The sequence below is a fragment of the Macaca nemestrina genome, chromosome 16 (genome assembly GCF_043159975.1).
Source record: "Macaca nemestrina isolate mMacNem1 chromosome 16, mMacNem.hap1, whole genome shotgun sequence".
Classification (NCBI taxonomy): Eukaryota; Metazoa; Chordata; class Mammalia; order Primates; family Cercopithecidae; genus Macaca; species Macaca nemestrina.
Window position 1 is genome coordinate 6,539,552 of NC_092140.1, and position 26,576 is coordinate 6,566,127.

The following is a 26,576-nucleotide window of genomic DNA, read 5'->3' on the forward strand; positions in this document are numbered from 1 at the left end:
TTTTGTAGATGTTCTGGGCCATCTTGCATTCCTATAATTCATGAAACAGGTTATAGTCAACTATTTTAAAAAGTCATTCAAAAATAGAGAAAAGATAAATGCAGACACAGAAAAAGACTATGGCACAAGAAGATAAGATAATAGAAACATTTTCATGTATTCGAAAGAATTTTGTTAGCATAAATCTTCATTTTTATTCTTGTTTGAGCATTCTATGGTGTTCCTCATGACAGGGTTTGAATTTGGACTGATCGCACTTGAAATGGAAATATGCAGTTCAGCTGTTTGTACACAAATATGAAACAATTATTCCTGGAAGCACATTTATTCCAGTATCCCTCTGTAACTATGGTGACACAGCCCCACAGCTTGCAAAAACACACAGGACTAGAGTCTGTGAAAAAAGACCTTATGTGATAATTCCGTATTTGAAACATCATTTTAGGAAGAGGGTGAAACCCCAAAATATCCAGTGTCCCTTATGTTGTGTGTACTAATATTGGGTTATAAATATAAACTAATAGCTATCTTGTTGTGTTTTTTACCCAAATTGAGAACCAAATGAGAATTAGTTTGATTCAGAGTGTGACTCCCCACAATTTCATCGATTTCATAAGACCAGATATATAGATAGAAATTTAAATATTCAGTTATGATATTTATGAATATTGAATATTAAATATGATGGAGATAATGTGTTCATATATTTCTCAACATCTTTTCTCTTTGGACATCAAGTAGATGACATTTCAAATTCCTCATCATTACAACCAAAATAAACACATCGGCTCCTCTCATTTCTGGGGGCAGCAACCAGCCTCAATTTATACCACAAGCCTTCCAGTCAGACTGTGGTTTTAACAAAGGCTACAGCCTTGAAGTGCCTTGTGTAGCTCTTCAATGCAGTCTTCTCTAGGAGGCCTGAGCCTAGGGTCCATTCTGGGCAGGGAGATCTAAGTGATTTTCCCTGAGTAATCCCTCCTGAGTTCTCCAGAACCAAAGGAGACTCTGAAGCAAAAATCAAATGTTTCATTCCCAAACCTTACTTCCCCAAATCCTATGATCTGAAATGAAGCAGGGAGGACAGAAACCGTCTAAAGTTTTAAAAGGTAAAGTTAGGCAATAAAATCTGTAAGGACAACTTCTTTCTCTCGAAAAGTAAATTAAAGAGTCACGCCAGGTATTCCCAGGAGCGAAGCTGCTGGACGGTGAAAATGAGGCTTGTTGGAAAACCCTTATCTGTGTCAGAACCTGGTGGTCCCTGGATAGTTGAGATCAGATTGCCATGACTTAGGTAGAGTGCTCCTTTCACACCATTTGTTATTAAATTGCTATATGAATTTCTAGAAAATTCTTACATTGAGATTTTAATCTTTTTTATTAAATCAAACTCTACTGCTCATTAAGCCTTCGTTCTTAAACTGTGCTCTTCTAAATTCCAGAAGACGTATTTTCAGTTCCTAACAAATTTTATGTTTAAAGCCATGTGTTAAGGAATTATACTTATTTTATATTTCTGGTACACGTTTGTTCTGGAATGTTGCACATGTCTTGATTTTGATAACCCATTGAGATGCTCTTCCTCATGACATCTAAGATGTTACAGTGTCACACTGGGGAAACACTGTACCTCATTTTGATAACTCGTTGGGATGCTCTTCCTCATGATATTATCTAAGATGTTGCAGTGTCACACTGGTGAAACACTGTACCTCTAATTTAAAGCCTAGCTACAACATTTTTGGTAGACCTGTTGGGTTAGTCTCTTTCCTGAAACCCCTTTTCGTTTGCATTGGAGATGTGATGGCTCAAGATTCTGCAAAAGGGGTAAATTTTTGATAGTGTTGGCCACCAGTCTATGGTTGAGCCTGGAAACCGTAAGTGCTGTCACCCTAATTTCCTGCTGTAAACCTAGAGGCTTAGACTATGGATTGCAAGATTATTCCTCTATTTCTTACTTTAAAAACTGAGATTAGAAAATTGTTTTGCCAGGACATGGATAAAAGGATTGATCGAGGCATTGTACTATTCATTTAGAAATGCATTCTGTTTCTTCAAAACACTGTATCTCAATAGAAGAGAGAGAGGAGAGCAGAGAAACCAAAGGTTTGTCAAGGCCATTTCTTAAAGTGTCTTTATGTAACAGAAGGAAAATGCTTTATGGGAGAACTTCTCATACCAGTTGCACTTTGGAGTTTAACTTGTGATAAATTAGAAATTACTTTAAAAAATATTTTGAACAAACTACTGGAAAAGTTTGTTGTAAGCACCTACAATACACTACGCACAGAGAATATGAGTGTGATGAATCTGGAAAGGGAAATTACAGAAAATAATAGTGACAGTCAAACAAAAGTGTGTGTGTGTGTGTGTGTGTGTGTGTGTTTTGCAGGAGATGAAAAGTTGGAAGAAATCAAAGGGTGTTTAGGAAAAGCGGACAGGCACTGTGGCTCACAGCTGTAATCCCAGCACTTTGGGAGGTCGAGGTGGGCAGATCCCTTGAGCTCAGGAGCTCAAGATCAGCCTGGGCACTGGGCAATGTAGTGAGACCCATCTTTATGAAAATTAGTCTGGCATGGTGGCACATGCTTGTAGCCCCAGCTACTCGGCAGGCAGAGGTGGGAGGATCACCTGAGCCTTGGAGGTTGAGGCTGTGGTGAGTCGTGATCGTGCCACTGAACTCCAGCCTGGGTGGCACAGTGAGATCCTGTCTTAAAAAAAAAAAAAAAAAAAGGAAAAAGGAAAGCACTTTTAAACTGAGATCTGAAGGATGACTAGGATTTTGGCAGCTGGAGTGCCACTCTATAAAGAGGGATGGCAAGGACAGAGGCTTACAGAGTCACCCATAAACAGTCACCAGGATACTTTTAATATCTGATGGCTGTTCAGGCTAATTACCAAGTACAGAAGAGCAAACCATTAGCCATTTGAATGCTGGTATTGCAACCACAAATAGGTAAAAAGAAGAAAAACGGAAATGATCACTCAGTAAGATGTACTTGAGGTCCAGTAGCTCAAGTCAGTAAAAAGTTTTAAAAGTATTGCTATCATGTTTCATCAACCTGAAATTATTCACAAGTCAGATAAATTACCATATCTAGGACACTCAGTGACATTTGATTAAGTGGTAATTATACCAAAAGCCTGATAATAGAAAAGAATGTATTAAAATAATGTGAATGACTGTCTATTAGGATATTACCCATTATAGAATGGTTCAGCCACAGGGACCTCATTCATACTGAATTGGTTTTATAAAATGATCTCTCTTGAAATGAATGTAGTTCAACAGAGCTTCAAGGTGGAAGACTGCAGCACCCAACACTTTCCCTCTTGCAAGTCAGCAAGCCAAGCCCCATCTGAGTGAGGACAAGAGGCCAGGCTAGCCTTTCTGTAGGTCTTGGTGGCTGCTAGTATTTAGAGACAGGTAAAAGCTATAATTCTCCTTGCCTGATAGCAAAGTTGCGGACAAGAACTACAACTTTTTAAAATTAGCAACTGGACATAAAGAAAGTCATAACATCTAAAAATTTAGTGAAAGTCCCAGTTCTCTGTTCCGACCTTTGTTGATGATAAAAAAAAAACCTTCAATGTGTGATTTGAGGGGTAGGTGTTCTTGTGACAGGATCTGGCTACCCTGGTTGGATCAAGTGAAGGAATCCTCTAATTGAGATCACCTTCAGGGCCCAGTGGAGACACCATCCCTGGGCACCATGCTGAAGAGCCGCATTCTTTGCTTGCTGGTTTCTTATATTCTGTCCCTGCAGGGTCTAAAGCCGACTTAAAGTATTCTGTAGACAATTCACAAACCTTCAACACTCATTTTAATTGGAAAATTAATACAACACCCATTAGGTTACTCAGTCCTCTCAGTGTTATCTTCCATAACGACCCTGAGTCCGAATCTGGACCAATCTTCTGGCTATGAATAGGCCAGTTCCTTAACCTCGTCTCAGTTTTCATTGCTATAAAATGGGGGAAATGAGAATTGTTCTAAGAATTAATTAAAATGATGCATATAATCACTTATTACAATGTCTTGCATGTAGGAAAGGTTAATCATTAATAAAGTTGGTAATTTACATGACATTGCTCTAACACCTGTGATTGGCCAGATTGGCCAGATTTTCATGCACCAGGAAGGCCCGAGAAGCTCTGTTCAGACCAGCTATGCTTCAACATTCTCATGTATCAGAAGGAGAATAGAAGAAAGTGTAAGCAGGTCTCATCTCCATTGAACTTTGCTTCAGGTGCACTAAGATGTGACTGATGCTAATTTTTCCAGATTTTATATCATGTAGGTGGGACTCAAATCCCAGCCTCTTGATTCCTGCCTCCTAGCATTTCTTACTTCAAAATTGTTTTCACTACCACAGATTTTTTAAAACAATTGTTTGAAAATTTGTATATTTTCCTTTTTGGATGACTCGAGGCTAGTGAAACGATTTAATGAAAAAATAGGATTACACACACAGAGACACATATACATATACATTTATATATACACACACATATGCGTGTGTGTAGACAGGGTTTCTCTTTCATTGCCCAGGCTGGAGTGCAGGGGCACACTCTTGCTTCACTACAATTTCCGCCTACTAGGCTCAAGCAATCCTCCTACTTCAGCGCCCCCAGTAGCTGGGATTACAGGCACGTGCCACCATGCCGAGCTCATTTTTACATTTTTAGTAGAGATAAGGTTTTTCCATGTTGGCCAGGCTGGTCTTGAACTCCTGATCTTAGGTGATCTACCTGCCTCAGCCTCCCAACGTGCTGGGATTACAGGCATGAGCCACTGTGCCCAGCCGGATTATATTCTTTAAAAGATAAGTGACTGTATAATAAAATGTTGGAAGTCAAGGAAAAAAATCGAGTCTTCCATTTGCTTTTCCTCAGCTCTGAAACATACTAATTTTGGGCAAACCATCATATTCCTTGAATTATATGCCTTTAGTCAGAAAGGGGTTATAAAATGTCTGATAAGATTGCCTTGAGTTTTACTTTTAAAATAGATGTGAAAGAACTTAGAAAAAAATAAATACTTGGAAAAATTAGCTCATCATCATGCATTCTGATTTCAGGCCATTATACAATTTTATATTATTTGTATTATTTTCTTTGTATTTTTTATGCATATGATACTGGATTATGCCATTTTGTCTTATATGCACACTATGCTTCTCAAAAATACAGTCAATGGTTGTGTCCTAATAATATTTAGAACATGAAAAATAAATCATATGTTAACTGAGTACTTCCATATTTTTAGAGAAGCCACTGATGATTTCAAGATAGCTCTTGATTGAAGAGACTGCCTTTGGCAGGAGGGAGTGGATTGAAATAGTCATCTTTACAATTGATTCAATTTCTTCAGCAAATCAAATTTGTGGCAATAGACATAAATCATTTCAGATGGCTAAAGTGAACAAATTGACTCATCCAGGTTTTGTTAATATCGTAGTATAGAAATGATCTACATGGCATTGAATAATATACCTTGAGTTATTGGACAGTAGATACTTTGACATAACTGTCACATATCAATCAATTTAACTTCAGCTCTTTTGTAATGAGTTATAATTTCTGTAGAAGTAATAAAAACTATTGAAAAGTTAGAAATATTTCAGGAAAGTTTGGCCACTGTTTCATGAGATTACATGTTTATGCACACAAACACAACTGATGCACAACATTCTGTGAGTCGATGCATGGTGAAGAAATAGAATGTTTTGATTAACCCACAGTAACTCCTCTATGCAATGATATTATCTAGCAGGTGGATATTTTCTTGGAATTTAGGGATTTTCTTCAAGAATTTTGCCTGTGAATGTGCACAAGTGCCCTAGATACTGTTTTAAACAGATTTTCTTCCCTCCACTCCCAGAAATGTAGTACTTTAATCTGCTAACCAGAAAGTTAAGTACAAGGTCAAGTATCTTAAAAGAGACCTCAGAAATGCAAATTGAGGTTGTCTCTGGTGAGTTTAGGTAAGCATATTCAATCCAGAGGAAAGAAACATTACAATAAGTTCTTAAAGGATTTTCATGGGTAAAAAGCAAAATATTTTAAAATGATAGACCTTTTGAAACATGTCTTTGATTAGAAGTATGAGATACCATGATTCAGAAAAATAATAGGAAGGACTGAAAAATACTGTCAAAGTGCTGGTACAATAGTACAAATGAAAACACTCTGAAGCCACTGTTTTATTTCCTACTGGTGAAAAAATTTCTAGAGAAAATATTTTTTGTTTTTGTTTGCCTGTCGCCTAGGCTGGAGTGCAGTGGCACAATCATAGCCCACTGTAACCTCGAATTCTTGGACTCAAGGGATCTTCCTGCCTCAGCCTCCTAAATAGCTGGGACTACAGGCACACATCACCAAGCCAGCTAATTTTTCAATTATTCATAGAGATAGGGTCTTGCTATGTTGCCCAGGCTGGTCAACACCTGGGGTCAAGCAATCCTCCTGCCTCAGCCTCCCAAAGTCCCGGATTCCTAGAGAAAATAAAGGCAGGTATATTTAAACAGTCTCTTGGATAAGTTACAATTTAAAACAAAAAATTAGGCACAAAAGGAAGGATAAACATAAGACCAGGGACAAGCACAATGGAATGTTTTCATAATTTAGTTGTTGCACATTCCTTCTGTTTGAGAAATGTTTATTGCAGGTCGACTGTAGTACAGGTAATAGAGTCTGTTCTGGGCTGTGAAAACAGGCAAGCTTTCATTTCATCTCTCACAATCTGATTGGGGGTAAGTGAGTAATTAGGAGTCACTGGAAGACTTTAAGCACAGGAAGTTGATCAGATTTGTGTTTTAAAAAGAGCTATATGAGAAAAAGATAGAGAAAATAATTGGAGGTGGCAACATCAGAAATAAACTCAGAGGCAGATCAAATAATCATCCCTGAATCTCCAAAAATAAACAACAGTCATATAAGACTGAAACTGAGCAGTGCAGTTGAATTTTCTCAATACTTTTAAAATAGTGATTTGAAGATGCAAACCTAAAATGAAGAAAGGTTGGCGAAGTGTCTTAAAATCTGAGTGGAGCTGTTACAGCTATTCAACAGACGCTGAGGAATTATGGATACGATATTCTTTAATGGAACTATGTTCACACTAATCAGAAGTTCTATAGCACAGAAGCATTTGCTATTTTGTGGAGATAGAGACTTGAATCCTGCTGCCGAAAATCTGGAAGGTCACAGTCCAGTAGTGGTCTCTTAACAGGTCCTTGCTTGTCAATACTCCAATGGTCTATTAATAAAATCAGAAAACTTCATTCATGAAAAGATACGCGTTCTGCAAACAAACAGCTAAGCTTTATATTAGTTCAAGAGAGAAAGTGAAGTCTGTGGTGGATCTCAAAAAATAACAGCTCTTGGTATATCCAAGTGTGGCCTGTGGCATTGAAAGATGTGCAGACTTCCAAGGGGACAGGAATACCCTTGACTCTATGGAATCTGGTGGAGCAAATGTTACTGTTGGAGCAGAAATGACATCGTATTGGGGATCATTCTGAAAAGAGGTAATTTATGAATGGTAAAGCAACTCAGCCTCCACTTTGGCTGTCTCCTTCCTTACAGGAGAGTTGTGGACTTGAAAGAGTGGACAAAGAATGGTTATGAAATTTGAAGCATAAATTGTGTGAGGAGAGAAAGTGTATACTGAGCCCATCAAAATCTGATGTTCCTAGGACCAGAGGAGCACATCCAGGAGGCTGCTGGAAGAAATCTCTTCTTAGTCTGGTCTTCAGTCATGCTTGGTGTTCATTCACAAACCAGGGATTAGGGTGGAGGTGCCAGAAAAATCACAAATGGGGTATTTTTTTTAATTCAAAAAGGAGAACAAAAGGAGTTAGAGAACAGATAGCATAATGATGACCCATAGTTAATTTCTAGCACTGGATGATTGCTTTGTGTTTACTTAATAATAAGTCATCACAAGAATCCAAAATTAGTGTTTGCGGTCTGATGCCATGGATTATTTATGTTCTAAGACTTCTTTATGGTTTGTAATGAGGCATCCGACAAGGTGTATTATCCAGTCTTTTGGATAAGAGATAGATATGTATGTAGATTTACCCATGTTACATGTAGGTGAGCATAGAGCTGTTTAAAGTTTATCCTAGAAAATGTTGAAAAGGAAAAATACCAACTTGAAGGGATAAGGAATTGCAGAGCATATACAAAAGAAGGTTGGATTTGCATGACCAGCCAATGGAAATAACTGTTATCCCTGGAAAAATACAGAGATCTCACCCAGGTTTAAGTAAAATCTTCACAAATAGAAGACAAGGAGTCCTAGTTTAGCAAACACTCTATATCCATGATAAGCTATTAGGGTAGGTGGTATGGCTATAAAAAACAAAGAAACTAGGGGGTAAGGCTCCATTAATAGAGAAGAGAGGAATAATCTCACTCTGCCTTAGTTGCTGTAATGCGACAGAAATGAAATATATACCTTTTTTTAGTTTGGGAATTCTTATTTTAAACATGGATATGGATAGAACTGTGATGGAAACAGCATTAACAGGTCCAGTGTATCAAAATGATACCACATTTGAAATGATTATTTTTGATAAGATGCCATTTAGGAGGACCCGGAGCTTTTTAGACACTTGAGAGGATGCGTTACAAAAGACATTGCAGGCAGAATCTGTGTAGTTCTAGACATGGGGCCAGGAACAACCCATGGCAATTAGTGGAAACCAAAGTTCAGTTCAAGTTGAGTGCAACTTGTTAACCATGTAGAGATCTGAAAATGGCTGCTTTTTTATAGAAATAAAAATGGCAAAACATCTCAATCCTCAGAAAGCCATCTCACTAATTATTCCTGAAATCTGTTTTAAATACCTAGAACAAACTTGCTAAGCTTAGCTTTTCCTTCAACTCACAAAGCAAATTTAATGTTTCCAGTGGAGATCAGGATGTTCTTCTAGCAGGGAAAATTGCACAAACTACAAGGAAATGATTAATACTCAATATCAATCTCTTGCAATGTTCTCATATTTTTTCTCAATATTCAGAAAAATAAAATTGCTTCTGTTCTGTTCCTTTAGCCAGGCTGTTCTCTTCAACTCATTAATTTATCTTGGAAACTCCACTTTTCAAATTTAAAGGCCCCTCATTAGGATGGTGAATATTGATGGGAAAAAGTAAAATGACTACTTTACCCACAAAAATAAAAACATTTGCTATCCTTTTTTGATAAAGGTCTTCTAGATTTGCTTCGCCCACTTTAACTTTTTCTACATATCTTAAAATTCAGTGTGCAATAATATTTTCAATTTCTCCACATTTTGGACTTCCTTAGCTTATTTCTATTCACATAAATTCTTTTTTATAAATGTTGATAGGAAATACCATTCTTAATGATATCACCAGTGATGAGATGAATACTGCCCCTTTCTGATCAATATGCGTGAAAGATATTTTCTGAGCTGTGAGCTTGAAAAATAAAAATAATTTTTAAAAGATATAATAGCTCCTATTTGTTGAGAAAATCTTATTAATATAAATTCAAAGATATTCACAGCCAAAAGGAGCATGGGAGATCATAAGGTTATTAAGGTCATCTTATGCTTTTGTTATCTGAGGAAATCCTGCAATCGATAACAATGCAATGAGTGAGTTTGTCCTGTCGTAGATTGTTTTCACAGGGCCTGGGATAGCGTACTTGGTGAATGTCCATAAACCGACATTCTCTACTCAAAGGAGCCCTGTTCTTTCAACAGTAATGATGGAGGGATTATAGGAATCACTCCTGATTATCTCAAGATTTGCTTTTTATTACCCATTCTAGGTTCATCGTGATTAACTATTTAAGATCATTTAGGTCCCTTGACCTCATTCTCTGAAACTAAGGAGTTGATGCAAGGAAGTAAGAAAATGAGTCAAAGATTTGGAAGAAGTCCATTTGAAGTTGAGGGTTTTCCTGATTAACAGTGGAATGGGTCAAAAGAAGATTATTTTGTTGGTTACGTTTCTTTTTGTTTGTTTGGTTGGTTTTGGTTTTTTGTGTGTTGGGGTGGGAGAAACTAAGGAAATAATTCCAAAGGAAAGGATTTTGATGGGGTGTTTTTCTCCTGAATTGTATAGTTTTCAGATTTATTTTAAAGGATTAAAATGGCCATATTTTCTTACCACCAGTCAATGTCTGTTTATTTGATATGAACATATTTAAAAGACCCCCTAGAGAAGTGTATATATAGCATATAATTAGCAAGTCAAAAGACTGGAGGTTACCTTTCCTAGAACATCCCTTCCATGTCTATACCTCAGTATACCATGGTTTTACCAAGAGGAATGAAGTTTATATCTGGTGCCTTGTTCTGTTCTTTAAGCTCCTGCTAAATACCTCAACTTTGGTGTGTCTCAAATACTTCAAATTTCAGCCCTTTAAATTGACCTTGTGGTCATTCCATTAACTCCAGCTTCTCCTCATTGGATTAGTGATGGCTCTTTTCACCCATTCACCCAAGTTGGAATCCAAGCATCACAGAAAGTCTGAAAGGGATCAGGGGAGTCTGAGGGGAGGTAGAATGTAGTGGCTAAATGTACAGGCAGTGGTGTTCAACTGCCTCTGAGCTCACCATTTACTGACTGCATGAACTTGGACAAGTAATTTAAACCTTACAATATTCCTATTTATTCATCTGTATAAGCTGATAATATTAGAACCTACCTTATATAGTTATGCATATTTAATGAATTAATGATTATCTTAAATATTTACATGTGTTTCTTTTTATATTTATGAACCTCTAAGAACAAGGCAGAAAAGAGCATACGCACTTTCTTCTCATATCTAATTAATCACCAATTTTTAACAAATATACTCCTTATATTGAGTCTTTATCTGTTCCATCCTGTTTATTCAGTGGTGTTCCTGGCTGTCAGTGCTTGAATTCAGGCTCTTGTCATATCTCCATCAAATATTGCAATTGTCATTTTATTAACCTTCCCACTTTTGGTCCTTCCCTGAATACATCCTTTATGCTCCTAGCTGAGTGATCTTCCAATATATTAATATACATCTAATCACAGCATTCTTCTGCCCCACATTCACCAGTTCAACATTCTTTTGTGACTCATGATTTTATCACTAACGCACTCCACCCCAACCCTGATGGTTTTGATGGGATGTTTATGATGGCCAGAGGACCAGTTGGCCCAGCTCTAACTCTTGGCACATTCTCCCTCACATCTTTCAATCAAACAATGCTGAGAGACACCTGTCTCCATCTTTGAGCACCTTTTTAAAATATTAGGACAGTGACTTAGCAAACTGAATTCCCTGAACTCTGCTGCTTAACCAAAATTTTCCGGACAATCATAAGTCTATGTAGAAACATGTATGTAAGATGAGTCTTGGAAAAATAAATTCACTTACTTAAAAATTGACATACAAAGGGCAACAATTATACTGTATGCATTGTGCTTGATTTATGCCCTAGGTGGACCATGTCGATTGAATCTTTATTGTTGTTTTATGGATTTTACTTAAACCATTCTCTGTTAATGAACCTTTAGTTTGTCCCTATATTTTTGCTGTATGATCAATGTCACCATGAACATTCTTATGCATAGTCCTGCCTACATGTGCAAGAACATTTGTGGGAAAAATAGTAAAAGTAGAATCATTGTGGCAAAGGGTGTGAATGTTCAAAATGTTGATGAGTATTTCCAAGTTGCACTATCAAGAGGCAGCCCCAGTTTCTAGTCCTGTCACAATACATGAAAGTTTCCATTATTCCTCTCCTTCTGCTCAAAGTATAAAGTATATAGGCTTTTTAATTTAATGTGTAGAAATCTAAATTCCCTTCTGAAAGTCATACTTTATGAATGCTGTCTCTCTCCTAATATATTTTTAAGGTTTGAAAAAAGCGGTACTCATAACATGGCTCACCATAGAATGAATTACAGGTTTTTGCAATTTGCAAGCATTTAATGACTCAGTAACTTACAGAGCCATGTTAAGGCAGTGATACATTGCGTGCAAAAAGATATGAATACAAATTCTAGCTTACCATTTTATTTAAAGCAGAAATTGTACAATTGATAACAGGTGAAAATTTTCAGAAAGCTTTGTTATGTTTTGAATGATATTGACATTTTTTGAATGATATTCACATATTTTTTCAGAAAACTTTCATTTGTAAATCCTTAGAACTTTTTTAATAAAATGAAACAAAATTAATAGAAAAAAAGATTATTTGCTTCCTTTGCTTTTTTCTGACAGAGTTCTTATGCTCAGTCGTATCTTATTATCATACTTGCATGCCTCTTATGGAAAGCAGTGATAGAAAAGCATGAGAATCTTCACTGATGCTATTGGATTTTGAATGCTTGCTTTCTAAGCATTTTTATTCCAAAAATTTAACATTTTAATGCTCTACTCAACTTGTTTGTTAGTTGGTTTTCTTTTCTTTAATTACCTTGGAAATTTGCTGACGTTTTATTTTTCAGAAAATTCTATATCTTATGTTTTAATGCTTTATTTTATCTCAATTTTATCTCATTGTTTTATCTCAGTTTTTCTAGATAATTCCCAGATGTCTTTGTGGTGTGGATATTATAATTTAATTATTTTTAATAAGTTATTGTTTACATATTATAAACATTCATATGTTACATGCTACTATTTCTTATAATAGTCTAGTATATGCTCTTAATATTAAGTTAAGAATTAAAGGTCTAAATCAAACTAGAAATGTAATCTGTTCTGCACATTTCTTACTCCTTCCAAATTAAGATTGAACATTGTGTTTTAGAATCAGAATTTGGGGATAGATTGGTTTTAAAACTTGCATCTAAAGATTATTCCCAGGAATTTTACATGTCTTTAAACCTCTAATTTGTTTAAACCTCCCATATATAAAGTTGTTATAGACAAAATGGATAAAAGTCAATACCTCTCTCAATGGGATCATAGAATGGTTTTATTAAAAATCGGTGATTGGCACCCCAGTACAGATGTGCTTTAGTGATAGTTTATTAAAGATGTATGAAAATGTATTGTTAGACACATATGCGTGTCTCAATAAATGATTTTATGCATGGGTTGTCTAACTCTTGAAAATAGTTTTTTACAATCTTGATTCTGCTTCTAGATAATCTTTCATTTTGCTAAGTTTTGTCACAGATGATAAAAGAGTAAGTGTAAAACTAAGTATTATTTGAGTTCTTGCAAAATCAGAATTACAGTCTTGGTTACTAATGTTTCCACAATAGTGTTAGGCAAGTTGTATATCTACTAAATAGCAATCAATAGTTTTTCTCATTTCCTAGAAAAGATCTTTCATTTACATTTCTAAAAATATGTTTAAGTGTTTGGTTTTCAGTAGTTCCCATGTATTGCTTATTGTGATCATTGCAATGATGACTTAATTGAAGATTTAGGTGTTGTTCTTTGACCAGAGTATATGTAAAATTAGACAGCCGGTTGCAAGTAAGTCAGCAATAAGCAGAAGAAGTGGATTCTTAAAAACAGAAAACTACAGCTTTAAGTCCTAAGACTTAAGATATTTTGGGCTTCAATTCATTTATCATTTTTATTGGAAAGAGATATGCTCATTTTTACTACTTTGGAAGAAAGAAGCCAAAAACAAAAATAATTTTAAGCAAAGAGAGATGCTAAACACTTAAAAAACCCTGCTCAGTAAAAATAGAGAGGCAAGCTGAGCATAGAAAAGAACTGCAAAAATGTTCGTGGCTCACTCTTGGTAAGGGTGAAAGACCTAAAAGGATTACGTTTCAATTTCTCATATAGAAAACACTTATTCAAAAGAAAATCTAAAAAGAAAAGGAAAACCCAAAAAGGTACCTTGGAAATTGCATTTGCTCAGTGCCAATATGAAATTGCCTGTAGTTTTTATGTATTTTACATTTTATGACAAAGTAAGTATCCAAGAGAAAGCACTGAAGGTAGATTATAAAAGACTTTCCAAGTCAGTAAGAGAAAGCTACACATGCAACAAGAAAATATTATTGTTTAAATATCCAGTGAAAAGCAGTGTTTTAACAAAGTGAGTTTGGCTGCATCCATCACATGGGTATGGGATGAGTATTAGAAGGTAATATTTAGTGCAGAGAGTCCAGCTCAGAGGGATAAGGGTGAAGCTGAGTACATCTTTATATTTTTATAGGAAATTTATATTTATAAGAAAACATAAAGAATGTATTACTGTATACAAATGAAGAGTAGTGGAATTCTTTAATTCTTTCACTTTTTAAATTTTGATACAAAGAAAGGGCATTCAGAAAGTAGCCAATATGAAAGAAAAGGTCATATTTTGAATTTTGTTCAAGTCGAATTTAAAGTGAGAACTGAGAATTCTTAGAGTAGTTAACTGTTGGAGCATGTTGTGAGAATCCACAGGGTAACAACCCCTTAGGAGTATTCGGGTTGGTATTTCCATAGAAAAATGAAGGAGCACAGTGAAAATGCTTTCAGATTCATTACCTTATTCCACCACCACCAGATGACAACTTTATGGCTTTGATTCCACTATTTGAACTGTGTGAGCTTTCATTCATCGATTCATTTCTCAATTCAGCAAATTTTCTCAAGTGCCTATTAAGTGTTTTGCATTGTGCTATGCATTGAAGATGCTAGCAGGTAATAAACAGGATTCCTTCCAGGGCAGAGAGTCTAATGGGAAACATAAATGGATGAAAGACAATGAAACCCTGTGGGATGAGCTCAGTGGCCAACAAAGTGTCCACCTAAACAAGACTAGGGCAGGAGGAAGTTTTCAAGAGAAAATTATGTTAATGCTGAGATAATTGGAATAGGACTCTTGCAGAGGAAGAGTCAAGAGTATATTCTACTCAAGGGAGGGTCATGTATGAGGGAGTAGGAGACAGATGGGGTAAAATTGTTCAATGTAGGATCTAAAGGAAAGTAAATCTTTCTGAAGAATCAAGATGAGGATGGAACTAGGGAGAAGAGAACAGAGAGTATAGACAGTGGTGCAAAATAAAACTAAGAAGGTCTAAGTAGGGGCACTCCCAGAGTCTCATTAAGAAATTAGCACATTATCCTAAGGCAAGGAAAAAAATGGAAGAACTCGCATTTGTAGCAGATTATTCAGACCATTAGGTGGAAAGCGCATTCCAGAAGGCCAGCTGGGAGCCTAAAGCCTCATTAGAAAGTGATCCTAGAGTTCTAGGACGAGATGCCTATGGCCTTTGCAGGGGTAGGGATCGTGGGGCTGGAGAGAAACAGCGTAGACTTGAGAGATGTTTAGAAAATGGTCAGGTGGTAAATCACAGTCAGTGACTTGCTGTTGTACTTTTTTGTTTCCTTGTTCTAATTTTGCTTTAAAGTTATTTTAAGTTGTAGTTACTGTGAACCAAAAGTATCTGAGACAGGTCTCCACCAATTTACAATGTTTATCTTGCCAAAATTAAGGACGCACCCCTGACACATCCTCAGGATATCCTGACAACATGTGTCCAAGGTTTGGGAGACATAGCTTGGTTTTATACATTTTAGGGAGACATGAAACATCCATCAATATGTGTAAGATGTACATTGGTTTAGTCTGGAAAGGCAGACAGGTTGAAGTGGAGGCCTGCAGGTCATAGGTAGATAATAGACAAAAGGTTGCATTCTTTTGAATCATTGATCAGCCTTTCACTAAATACACAATTTACATGTGAGAGGAGGCTAGAGGAATACTCACTTTTGCCTTAGACAGGCTCAGTGAATCTACATTTCTACATAAGCAATAGGGTAGGGAAAACAATCAGATATACATTTGTCTCAGGTGAGCAGACGGATGACTTTGAGTTCTGTCCTTTGTCCTGCATCTGTGAAGACAGGCTACCAGTTTACATTGCCAGGGTGAAATCCAACAGAATTGTTTTAGGGTAAAGATCTTGAGGTCCACAAGGAATTTTCTTGTGGACAAATTGTGAGGGAGGTATGTGGTTATTTTTCATTGTTGTTGTCTGTTTGTTTTTAATCTTTGTAGCTATCTTATTGAGGAATAAATTGGAGGTGGGTTTGCCTGACATAGTTCCCTGCTTGACATTTCCCTTTGGTGTAGTGATTTTGAGGTCCAGAAATTTATTTTCCTATCACATTATGATTAGTGTCTTTTCAATCTGAAAACTCATGCCTTGAGTCCTGGAAAACACATTGTTGTTTAAAAAAAAAAAATCCTCTTTCTTTTTCCCTGTGTTCTATATTTTTGGGAGTTTCATGAGTTGGTTATCTCCTATTCTTGATCCTGTTCTTGGTCATTTCTTTTGCTTTTTTTTTTTTTCTTTGTTGCTTTCTAGAGATTTCTCCATTTTATCTTCCAAGTATTCTATTTTTTAAAAATTCCAACAATTACATTTTAAATTTCCAAGAGATCTTCTTCTCTAGTTTATTCACAATACTTAGTGTTTATGTTATGTTGACAATTTCTCCAAGATTTCCTTTCTTGGTTTATTTTGCTTTCAGTCTCTTTATGTAGGGAGCTTTCCTCAAATATCTTGTGATACTTATTATTACTTAGTTAAGAGTAAGGCACTTAAATAGCGGATTGGATAATTTTATATTGGTAGATGAGAATTTTCACATCTTTCCAGAGTTCTCTTTGCAAATTCCCCAGAGTGGCCACTAACTTGAGTTAAGCTTTCTTACTCTGCTAGGTCAGTTACCCCTTCTCCATTTCCTTTTATTTCTTCATGTGTTGTGATTCCAGGTTTTAGATCTCTCTTAATTTCACAAAAGATGTAGGGTTCTACTCTAATTTTCCTTGACGTTATTACTATGATTTCTAAGTACAGAAAACAGTTTTGGAAATGTCTAATTTTGCAGTCTTAAACCAAATGTCTGCTGTTCAATAATTTTTAGGCTTTTATTGAACGCTTTTTGGGAGACTCTATTGTGATGATTTAGCTCATTAATTATTTTTATCATATCATTATGAAATATAATGTAATTTAATACATGATTAAATACAGTTTAGTGTTAAGAAAATCCTTTTGTCTAATGGACTACAGTCTTTACATCTAAGCCAGTAAAACTCTGTGTACAAAAATGAATACTTTATTAATTAGAAAGTTTAAAAGTTCTGAGATACTAGGTGTTTTAAGAGCTGACAGTTTTCAAATTGAAGAAACAATATCAATCCTTTTAATTTTTAGATAGCCCTAGAACTGACATACAGTTTTAATGGTAGTTAAACTTGATGGTAAACATGTTTATCTTTAAAAGAAGCATGCTGGGATGGAACAGGAATTATCTTTCTGTACAAGACATCCTTTACTGTTCCTTTTATAATGTAGACTGTAGATGAAGTACCTTCAAGCAAAAAAAAAAAAAATTACAAACAGTACTGATAGTGGAGACGGGAACAGCTGAGGAGCTATCTCATTTCTTGGGAAAAAAAATGTGTTATAACGTCATTCAGGATATTTGGCCAGCTCTGAGTTTCTTTTCTTAACAAGTTGATACCTTTTTTTCCTAGCCATATTTTCTAATGTCTCACTAGTCTTTTCACTCATGTGTGGTCTTAAATAATCCAGATGGCTTGGCACTATGACTCCCGTCTATAATCCCAGCACTTTGGGAGGCCAAGGCGGGTGGATCATCTGATGTCAGGAGGTTGAGACCAGCCTGACCAACATGGTGAAACTCCGTCTCTACTAAAAATACAAAAATTAGCCAGGCGTGGTGGCGGGCGCCTGTAGTCCCAGTTACTTGGGAGGCTGAGACAGGAGAGTCACTTGAACGCAGGAGGCAGACGTTGCAGTGAGCCAAGATCACGCTATTGCACTCCAGCCTGGGCAACAGACTGAGACTCCATCTAAAATAATAATAATAATAATAATAATAATAAATGATTTTATTATGTTTTGTGATAAAGTGGTTATGTGTCCATAACTCAATATACAAAGAAAACCAAGATTTTATTGTTGTTCCTCTTCTAGTTATTTTTAGCATTATTTTCATGTCAAGAGTATCACCTTTCTACTTTATATTTCATGTAATGAAATTTATGGTAATACTTTGGTGATACTTTGATGTAAAGACATTATTGGTGTAAAGAAAACTACTTATTTTTTTCAATGTTTTAGGAGAAATCACTTTTTTTTTTTTTTTTTTTTTTGATGGCATCTCGCTCCATCTCCCTGGCTGGAGTATACTGGCATGATCTTGGCTCACTGCAACCTCCTCCTACTGAGTTCAAGCGATTCTCCTGCCTCAGCCTCCCAAGTAGCTAGGTGCCCGCCACCATGCCTGGCTAATTTTTGCATTTTTAGTAGAGACGGGGTTTCACCATGTTGGCGAGGCTGGTCTTGAACTCCTGACCTAAAGTGATCCACCTGCCTCGGCCTCCCAAATTGCTGAAATTACAGACATGAGCCACCGCATCCGGCCCAGAAGTTACATCTTATTACCTCAAGTATCCAGACATTAAAAACTAAACACACACACACACACACACACACACAGACACACACACACAAAACAAAACCTAACACAACATTTGCATACCACCTTATTGGTAGCACCATGTGGAACTGGCATCTGGGGTGTTTGAGCTAATACATCAGAGTATTCTGCTTTTAAAATGAAGAAATAAAATAGCTATAAAGAACTGCTTGAAAGGAATTTTCGCTACTGTAAAACTTTGAGGACAAATATTAGAATTTTAAAATTATTTAAAAGAAAATACTCTGTACTACCACCAACATGAAGTTGAAATTTAAGCTACATACTAACCAAATCCATTAAATAAGCAATGTGCTTTTAGAGAATTTACCATGTGTTCCAACTATATTATAGTCTGTTCTCTGGTGAGCAAAATGTTAATTGAGACTCAGAATTGAGAATAATCACACAAAATGGGGCTGATTCTATCTGCTAACCACCAGTCTCTACATTAAGTTTAAGCCGCACTGCCTCATATTTGAATGTGTTCTTCAGCTCAACCTTCCTTGCACCTGTTCCTCCCGTGAACCTTCATGTAGACCTCTTACGAGGATAATGCTAGTTCATTAAATGTGAGCTCACATTTTCCCAATGTGTATGGGAACTCTGACTTTTCTTGCCTGTGTATGATTCTTATTTGCCTCAGGACTTTTCTCAGAATTTTAAGAAAAGTAAAATGGTAGTGATCACACTCGGGCATTCAGAAGTAGGAATAGTTTTGGTCATAACTCAAGTGGTCAAGAACTCTGTATGCCAGTGAATGTGACAGAGAAATCAGAAGAGATGAATGACATCATACTGAAATCCACTTTGTCCAAGTCTTCTGTTTCTAACCTCTTCTGTGTACAGAGAAAGTATGTCACCAAAGACAAGTGTTCCTTTTGCTCATTGTTGTATTGCTTATTCATTCATCATTTTTTGAGGGACTACCAGGTTTCAAACAGACAGAAAAACGAGTAAGATGATGTACTCACCATTAATGAGCTGCCTGCTTCGTTAAAAGTAGAGTTAAATAGATAAATAGACGTGTATATTTATATTGTAATAGTGCCGTTGTAGAAGACAGATACACAAGCAGACAAAACTTATTTGATCTACAACTCAAATGCCTTCCATTGAATTAGAAATCAAATAAACTGAACACCTCAAATAATGTTTTTCAGGAATTAAAATAATGAGCAGATAAGACAGAGTTGAAGCCTGAAGAGCCTCCTAAGGCAGGAAAAAGGAATGTCTGGCTGCCCATTTGCAGGCATTGTCTTGAGAAAAACAACCTATAGGTTATCTCTGCTCTAGCAGGCCATCCTTTTGCTAATGTCAGTCATGTTGCAATTCATCTGTGGTTAATAGTTTTCATATTCAGGATTGATTTTTCAGGAGAGACATTGGCTTGATTTCATTGCAATTGAGGTTGAATATATTTTCAATCACTATTTGAGCACTTGTATTTCTTTTGTGCCAAATTATTGTTTCGTGCCCTTTATCCACTAATTTTTACAAACATAGACAGTATATTTATAATTCATTGAAAACTACTGGTAATTTTGCATAGGGTTACCAATATTTCTCAATGTCTTTTTAAAATTTTGGCTATGATTGCTACGGACATTCAAGAACTAAAGTGTAGAAAAGCATAGATACAAAATACAAAAAAGTGATACAGAAATTTAATGAGATTTCCAGTGATTTCCTGGGTACAAAATAATGGAGGAATGCAATGCCATTAGTACTTGTATTTATTCCCCCCCACACACACCCAATACACTGGTATTATACTAAGGGTGTCACATGACGTATTTTATAATATTAATGGCTCTATAGAAGATAATCATGACAGCATTAATGCTAGTTGTAAATTACATCACAAGTTACGGTCTAATATATCACTTTGAGGTAATTAACTGCCCATGATCATGAATCATAGCAAGATTATATATCCACTTACAATATTTGTATTAAGTGAACACAGATTTTCTTTAAGTGTATTGTAAGTACTCTTTAGCAGTTAGTCACAAAACCATTTTATTTGTGTTAAAGATGACTTAATCCTCTTAATTGTTAAAGGGTGAATTGTCCTTAGTGCCACAAAGAATGATAAAGAACAGTAAAGGCTTAAGACAGATTCCATTTCCTTGTTCAATTTTCTGTTATCCATATCAATGCCATTATAGCACTAACAACTTTTTTTTTTTAAATAAAAAAGGAATCATCCAGCTACTCAGGAAGCTGAGGCAGGAGAATCGCTTGAACCCGGGAGGCGGAGATTGCAGTGAGCCGAGATCACACCACACCACTGCACTCCAGCCTGGGTGACAGAGCGAGGCTCAGTCTCAAAAAAAAAAAAAAAAAAAAAAAGGGAATCATCCAAATGAATCAATTAAATGAACAAATGAATCAGAAAATATGATCCTCACTTTAAGTTAGTTTTTCCTGCCTAATTCAGGGATGCCATCCTGATGATAGTGCCTGGTAGTCAATTAAACTATAACTTTCTTCTTTCCCTCTCTATTCTCTCATATCTGTGCCAAGTAGTAGACATCTTGGGATCTATAATGTAGATAATACTGTTGTCATGGCAAACTGAACAGAAAACAAAACATTCTTCCTCATTAGTAAGGGGAAAGGGGGATCACTACGCACAACAGAAGCCCAGGGCCACTGGTTCTCCAGTGTGGCTGCATATTGAGCTTAAAAATTGTGGATGCTGGTACCACCCCCACAGGCTTCTTATTTAACTGGTTCTTGTTTAAGGGTATGCAGTGTGGACACTGGGATTTCCATCCTCCCTAGGTGAGTCTAATGGCAGTAAAGGTTGTGAATAACTGGTCTAAGGTTTTACGCTTCATTCACCTGTGGGCACGCTTTCCATTAAAATGATTAAGAGTCCCGGAAATAGCATGGCTTTGATTAGAAGAATGGGCACATCTGCCTTAGAAGTAAATGGACTTAGAAATATGAAAACATGTTATTTTATTAAAAGAAACATGTAGAGTCAGGCATTTCAGTTGAGACTTCCTGTAGCAAAAACGTGTTTTGAATTTTTGTTGTTGTTGTTTTGTTTTGTTTTTTTGAGAAAAGCTCTCACTTTGTCACTGCAGCTGAAGGGCAGTGGTGCGCTCACTGCAAACCCAACCTCCCGGGCTCAAGCCATTCTGCCACCTCAGCCTCCAAAGTAACTGAGACTACAGGCAGGCACCATCATACTCAGCTAATTTCGTTTATTTTTTGTAGAGACAGGGTCTCACCACATTGCCCAGATGGGTTTCAAACTTCTGGGCTCAAGCAGTCCGCTCCCCTCAGCCTCCAAAGTGCTGAGATTACAGGCGTGAGCCATCTTGCCTGGCTAACATGGTACTTTGGCAAACAAGTTACTCTAAATTCTTATGGTAAAAATATCAGGTAACATTTTTTTTCTACCAGTTTTTTATTGAAAATAAAATATCATTCTTTTTTATTGTGGCCACAGTTGCTGTTAACAGAACATGATCGGAGCCACTTCCTTTGATCCTCAAAATGGTAAATGACAGTTTATTCAACCCTAAGTGTTTGCAAATCACTGAACTATCAGATTTCATTATTAATACCAAATCATCACTGATACCAAATAATAACAAAATCATTGCCAGAATTCAGACATAAAAATTACAGTGGAACCCGACGGTGGGCTTTGACTGTTGCTATACAATCCTCAAGTCTGTTACATCAGCCGCAGATGGGAGGTGGGAACATCTTTGTAATTTGGTTCCATTACCACGGTCCAATAGCAATCATGTCATTGTGAGAAGTCATATCATGTTGTTTTTGTGGTTGTCACTTTTGTCTGCCTTGTGGCTTTTCTTTGGTTTCGAAGAAGAAAGAACTCTTTGAGTTATAATAAATAATTATGGGATAATTTTAAATTTATAATTCTAGAAATTTTCAAACACATATAAAGAAGTAAGAATGGAACTAACGCGTTTTTATTCACATATCACCAATCTTCAGTAGTTATCAACATTCTGCCATTCTTATTTAGTTTGTACCTCCACCCACTCCCCTCACCCCTAGTTGATTTCTTATTATTTTACAGTGTTTAAGGTAAAAATTACATCCATCAAAATGCGTACATCTTAGCAGTACCATTTTGACAAATGGATGTTCTGGTGTAACCTACACATTTCCACAACATAAAGCACTTTATCTTCCAAAGGGTCTCCCTCTTATTACTTCCCACTCAGTCCTCAAACTCCAGAGTCAGTTTTCTACCTTTCTTATGTTTCTACCTTGGATTATTTCTCCTTTTCTAGAATTTTAGATGTAAAGAAATATGCAGTATATATATATTTGTGTGTCGGACTTTTGCTCAGTGTAAAGTCTGTAAGATTCATTCATGTTGTTTTAAGTGTCACTACTTCATTCCTTTTTATGGCTGTACAGTATTCAGTGAGATCATGTGGGTTAGTCTGGCAGTGCCATGACGTTGTACAGGACTCAGGCTCTTTTCTGCCACCCTCACTGTGTCAGAGTTAGAATTTCATGGAGTACAAGCATTATCCTCTCATGACAACATCTAAAGCATAAGCAGATGAGTTTAAAGACTTTGAGATTTTTAACTTCATATGAGTAAATACAATTAGCACTTGAATAAATAAAAAAAAGGTTGTGGATATAATGATGCCATTTGTTTTAGAAATGACATTATTGCATAAGCAATCAGCATTTTTAACTTCAGCGTTTTAATTACCAAAACAACCTTTACTCTGAAGTTTCTCAAGAAGGAACTGATAAATATGAGATTTTATGACTTATTATGTTGTTTTCTTTAATGCAATCAGCCTAAAGAGAGTGAAGAAAAAAATATGCTTTCTGGGGGTCTCTAAAGCAAAGTGCTGGACACATTGTACAGATGTTGTGAGTGTCTCTCACTCTGCAAGGAGTTGTGATTTACTAACTTACAACCAGCTAATTGGGGAGTGTGAGGCTATGACTATAAGGAGTAAGCAGAAGTTTGAATGGAAATGTTGATTTTGTTCAAGCAACTGTTATTCTGAAAACTATTGGTCACATTCATTTTAAGAGCTTATTATCACCACACATACTGAAAAACCTCATTTGGTTATTGTCATTTTATATTAGAAAAAAGACTCCAACAAGACCTCCTAAGACTTTTGCATTTATTTTCCAGGAGTTAGCCTGTGTTCATAATTACTTAATGGTCTTTAGTGTGTTCACAGAATAATAACAACAGTGGTAAATAATACGTAACATTTGCATAGAGCTACCAAGGTGGCGAGGCCCTGAACTCTGTCTAGCAATTGACATTCTTATCGTTGCCGTCTCATTGACACTGCTCCTTTGGCTGACCAAGATCTTGTGGATGTACTTTCTCACTTAACTGTCTCCTTTAATTGGATTTTTTTTCTCCTGCTCTTAAGTGTAATTATTATCCACATATTTTAAGAAGCAGTAGACTAGGAATGAGAAAATAAAATTTCAGGTCTTGGATCCACATTTTAAACATTTATGGTGGATGTCATTAAACCTCTCAAGCTGTTTCTGCAGTTATACAATGAGCATGTTCATATTTTCTTTGTTAATTCCACAGATTGCTGTCGTTATCAGTTGAGATAACACATGCAAGTTCTTTAAAGTAAAATGCAAGCTCGAGACACTGCACTTACTATGCTGAATTCAGTGAATTTGTCTACTTTTACAATTCCATCTCTCATTTATTTGTTGATGACTCCTAAATTCAAAACTAAATATTTTAAAACTTTTGGCCCAAATTCCAATCTTTACTTTCAGAACTTACATGTCTATATTCATTATTACCTCAAATTCAATACCAAACAACCAGTTGTGACAGTCAGAGCACATGAAGGTGGTCAGATGGAAACAGAAGCTGCCTAATTTAAGAAGAGTGATGCTCCCTGAATGTAGATCTACAATATTAAGAATATTAATGAAACCAAATTGGATTTTTAAACTCACAGTTATCCACTTGTATCACTCCTGAATCATATAGGCTAAATGATATGGTTCAAATGATATGCTGAGAAGAAATTATAATTCGGTCTCTAATTATTTCTACATCTTGAATGAGAAACTGAACACAGAGAAAGAGATTATATTTGGATTGATTTTGCAAAAGTACTCTGACATTGAATAATAAATTAAGGAAATACTTTCAGACATAGTTACTAAAAATACAGTAGTATTTAGACTGCTCAACTATTTGAATATCTCCTAGAAAAAAAAAAAACTCAGTCTGCTAAAAGATAGTATCTGCTATATTTTTGAGTGGCCTTTTTCTAAATTAAATTGTTCAGGAGGTTAAAAAAACAAATAAAAAAAATTCTTAGAATACTTAATCCTTCATGAGTTTTGTCTCTTAATGTGGCCATAGGCTATGTAATTGTGTCACAGGAATGGGACTGTGGAAAAAAAAAATCTACATTGGTTTTGGAGTTTGCAATAATGAAAATGGGATGGTGTTGAGTTCACGAGTCTTACAGCTTTTAGGAACTTGAAAAATCTGATTGAAACATTTCAGATTTGTTTTACTCTATAGCTATAATAACAAACATCTAAAACATGAAGAGGAAATTAAAATAACACTATATATGGCACAAATATTCTGATGTTTTTATTGATTAACTTATACAATTTACACTGAAGTATAATATACCTATAGAAAAGTGAATAAAACATACATTGTATATAGCTTGATGTGTTTTTTCTCTTGCTCTTCCATCATTTGATCTTGTAAATTATTTTATTTTATACTTTTGTGATGTGGATTTAATATCCACAATATATAAAGAAATCCTACAGCTCAACAACAAAAAAATACCAAAGATGGGCAAAGAACTTACATAGACATTTCTCCAAAGAAGATACACAAATGGCCAACAAACACATGAAAAAAAAGCTTAAAACCATCAGGCATTAAGGAAGTCAAATAAAAATGACAGTGAGGCACCACTTCATACTCACCAGTATAGCTATAACAAAATCAAACAACAACAACAAAATAAAATAGATGGTGACCAGCGTGGATGAGGACATGGAGCACATCATGCAAGTTCAACTCAAGGCCTAGGTCACAAGTTGGCAAACTACAGCCTGAAAACGAAATCTAGCGCACAACTTGGTTTTTGCACAGTCTTCAAGCTAAGAATGTTTTTTACATGTTTAAAATGTGTAGTCAGGCGCGGTGGCTCAAGCCTGTAATCCCAGCACTTTGGGAGGCCGAGGTGGGTGAATCACGAGGTCAGGAGATCGAGACCATCCTGGCTAGCACGGTGAAATCCCGTCCCTACTAAAAATACAAAAAATTACCGGGGCGTGGTGGCGGGCTCCTGTAGTCCCAGCTACTCAGGAGGCTGAGTCAGGAGACTGGCGGGAACCCGGTAGGTGGAGCTTGCAGTGAGCCGAGATCCGGCCACTGCACTCCAGCCTGGGCGACAGAGCAAGACTCCATCTCAAAAAAAAAAAAAAGGTGTGTGTGTGTGTGTGTGACAGAGAGAGAAAGAGAGAGCAATCATATGTGGCAAGAAATCTTATGTGGCCTGCAGTCCCTAAAAGATTTACTATTTGGTACTTAGTTTTGCCCTGGCAGGCACATTAGTTGGGGGAGGATCACCTTGATCCAATGAAGATTCAATTATTTTGAACATAGGTTTGTAGGTTTATTTTATTTTTAATTGGATCTATTTTGGGTTAGCTTTGAGGTCTTCACCAGATGTCATTCTCTTTGCTAGATCCTAAACTGATATTTTCCCCTCCCATTTCCATTGGAGCCCCCAGTGTTGTCATTTATCACCCTCTTGGATACCAGTTATTGCTCATTTTATCCACCACTACATCACAGCGTATGATTCAGCAAATTCTTCAGGCAAACATGGAAGGAAAAAAAAGACAAAAACACTTTGAAATGAAGGGCTCACTGCTAGGCCTTGACTCTCTTTAAGATTTGGGGTCTTCAAATCCTCACTTCCTTAGTAGCCCTCTGTCTTAGTCTGTTTTCTGTCGCTCATAACAGAAGACTTGAAACTGGGTAACTTATAAAGAAAAGGAATTGATTTCTTAGAGTTATGGAGGCTGGGAAGTCCAGGGTTCAGGGACAGCGTCTGGTGGGAAGTCTCCTTCTGGT

The 26,576-nt window shown here is 36.2% G+C and overlaps 1 protein-coding gene and 1 non-coding gene across 4 annotated transcripts in view; both read left to right on the forward strand.

Annotated features, from left to right (window-relative positions):
- The window catches only part of NALF1 (NALCN channel auxiliary factor 1), a 708,506-nt gene that overhangs the window by 541,039 nt on the left and 140,891 nt on the right, over positions 1 to 26,576 (forward strand). The gene's annotated exons all lie outside the window — the stretch shown is intronic.
- On the forward strand, positions 9,383 to 9,451 carry LOC112427341 (small nucleolar RNA SNORD31). The gene has a single exon (XR_003018862.1). It is a non-coding gene; the product is annotated as a small nucleolar RNA SNORD31 (small nucleolar RNA).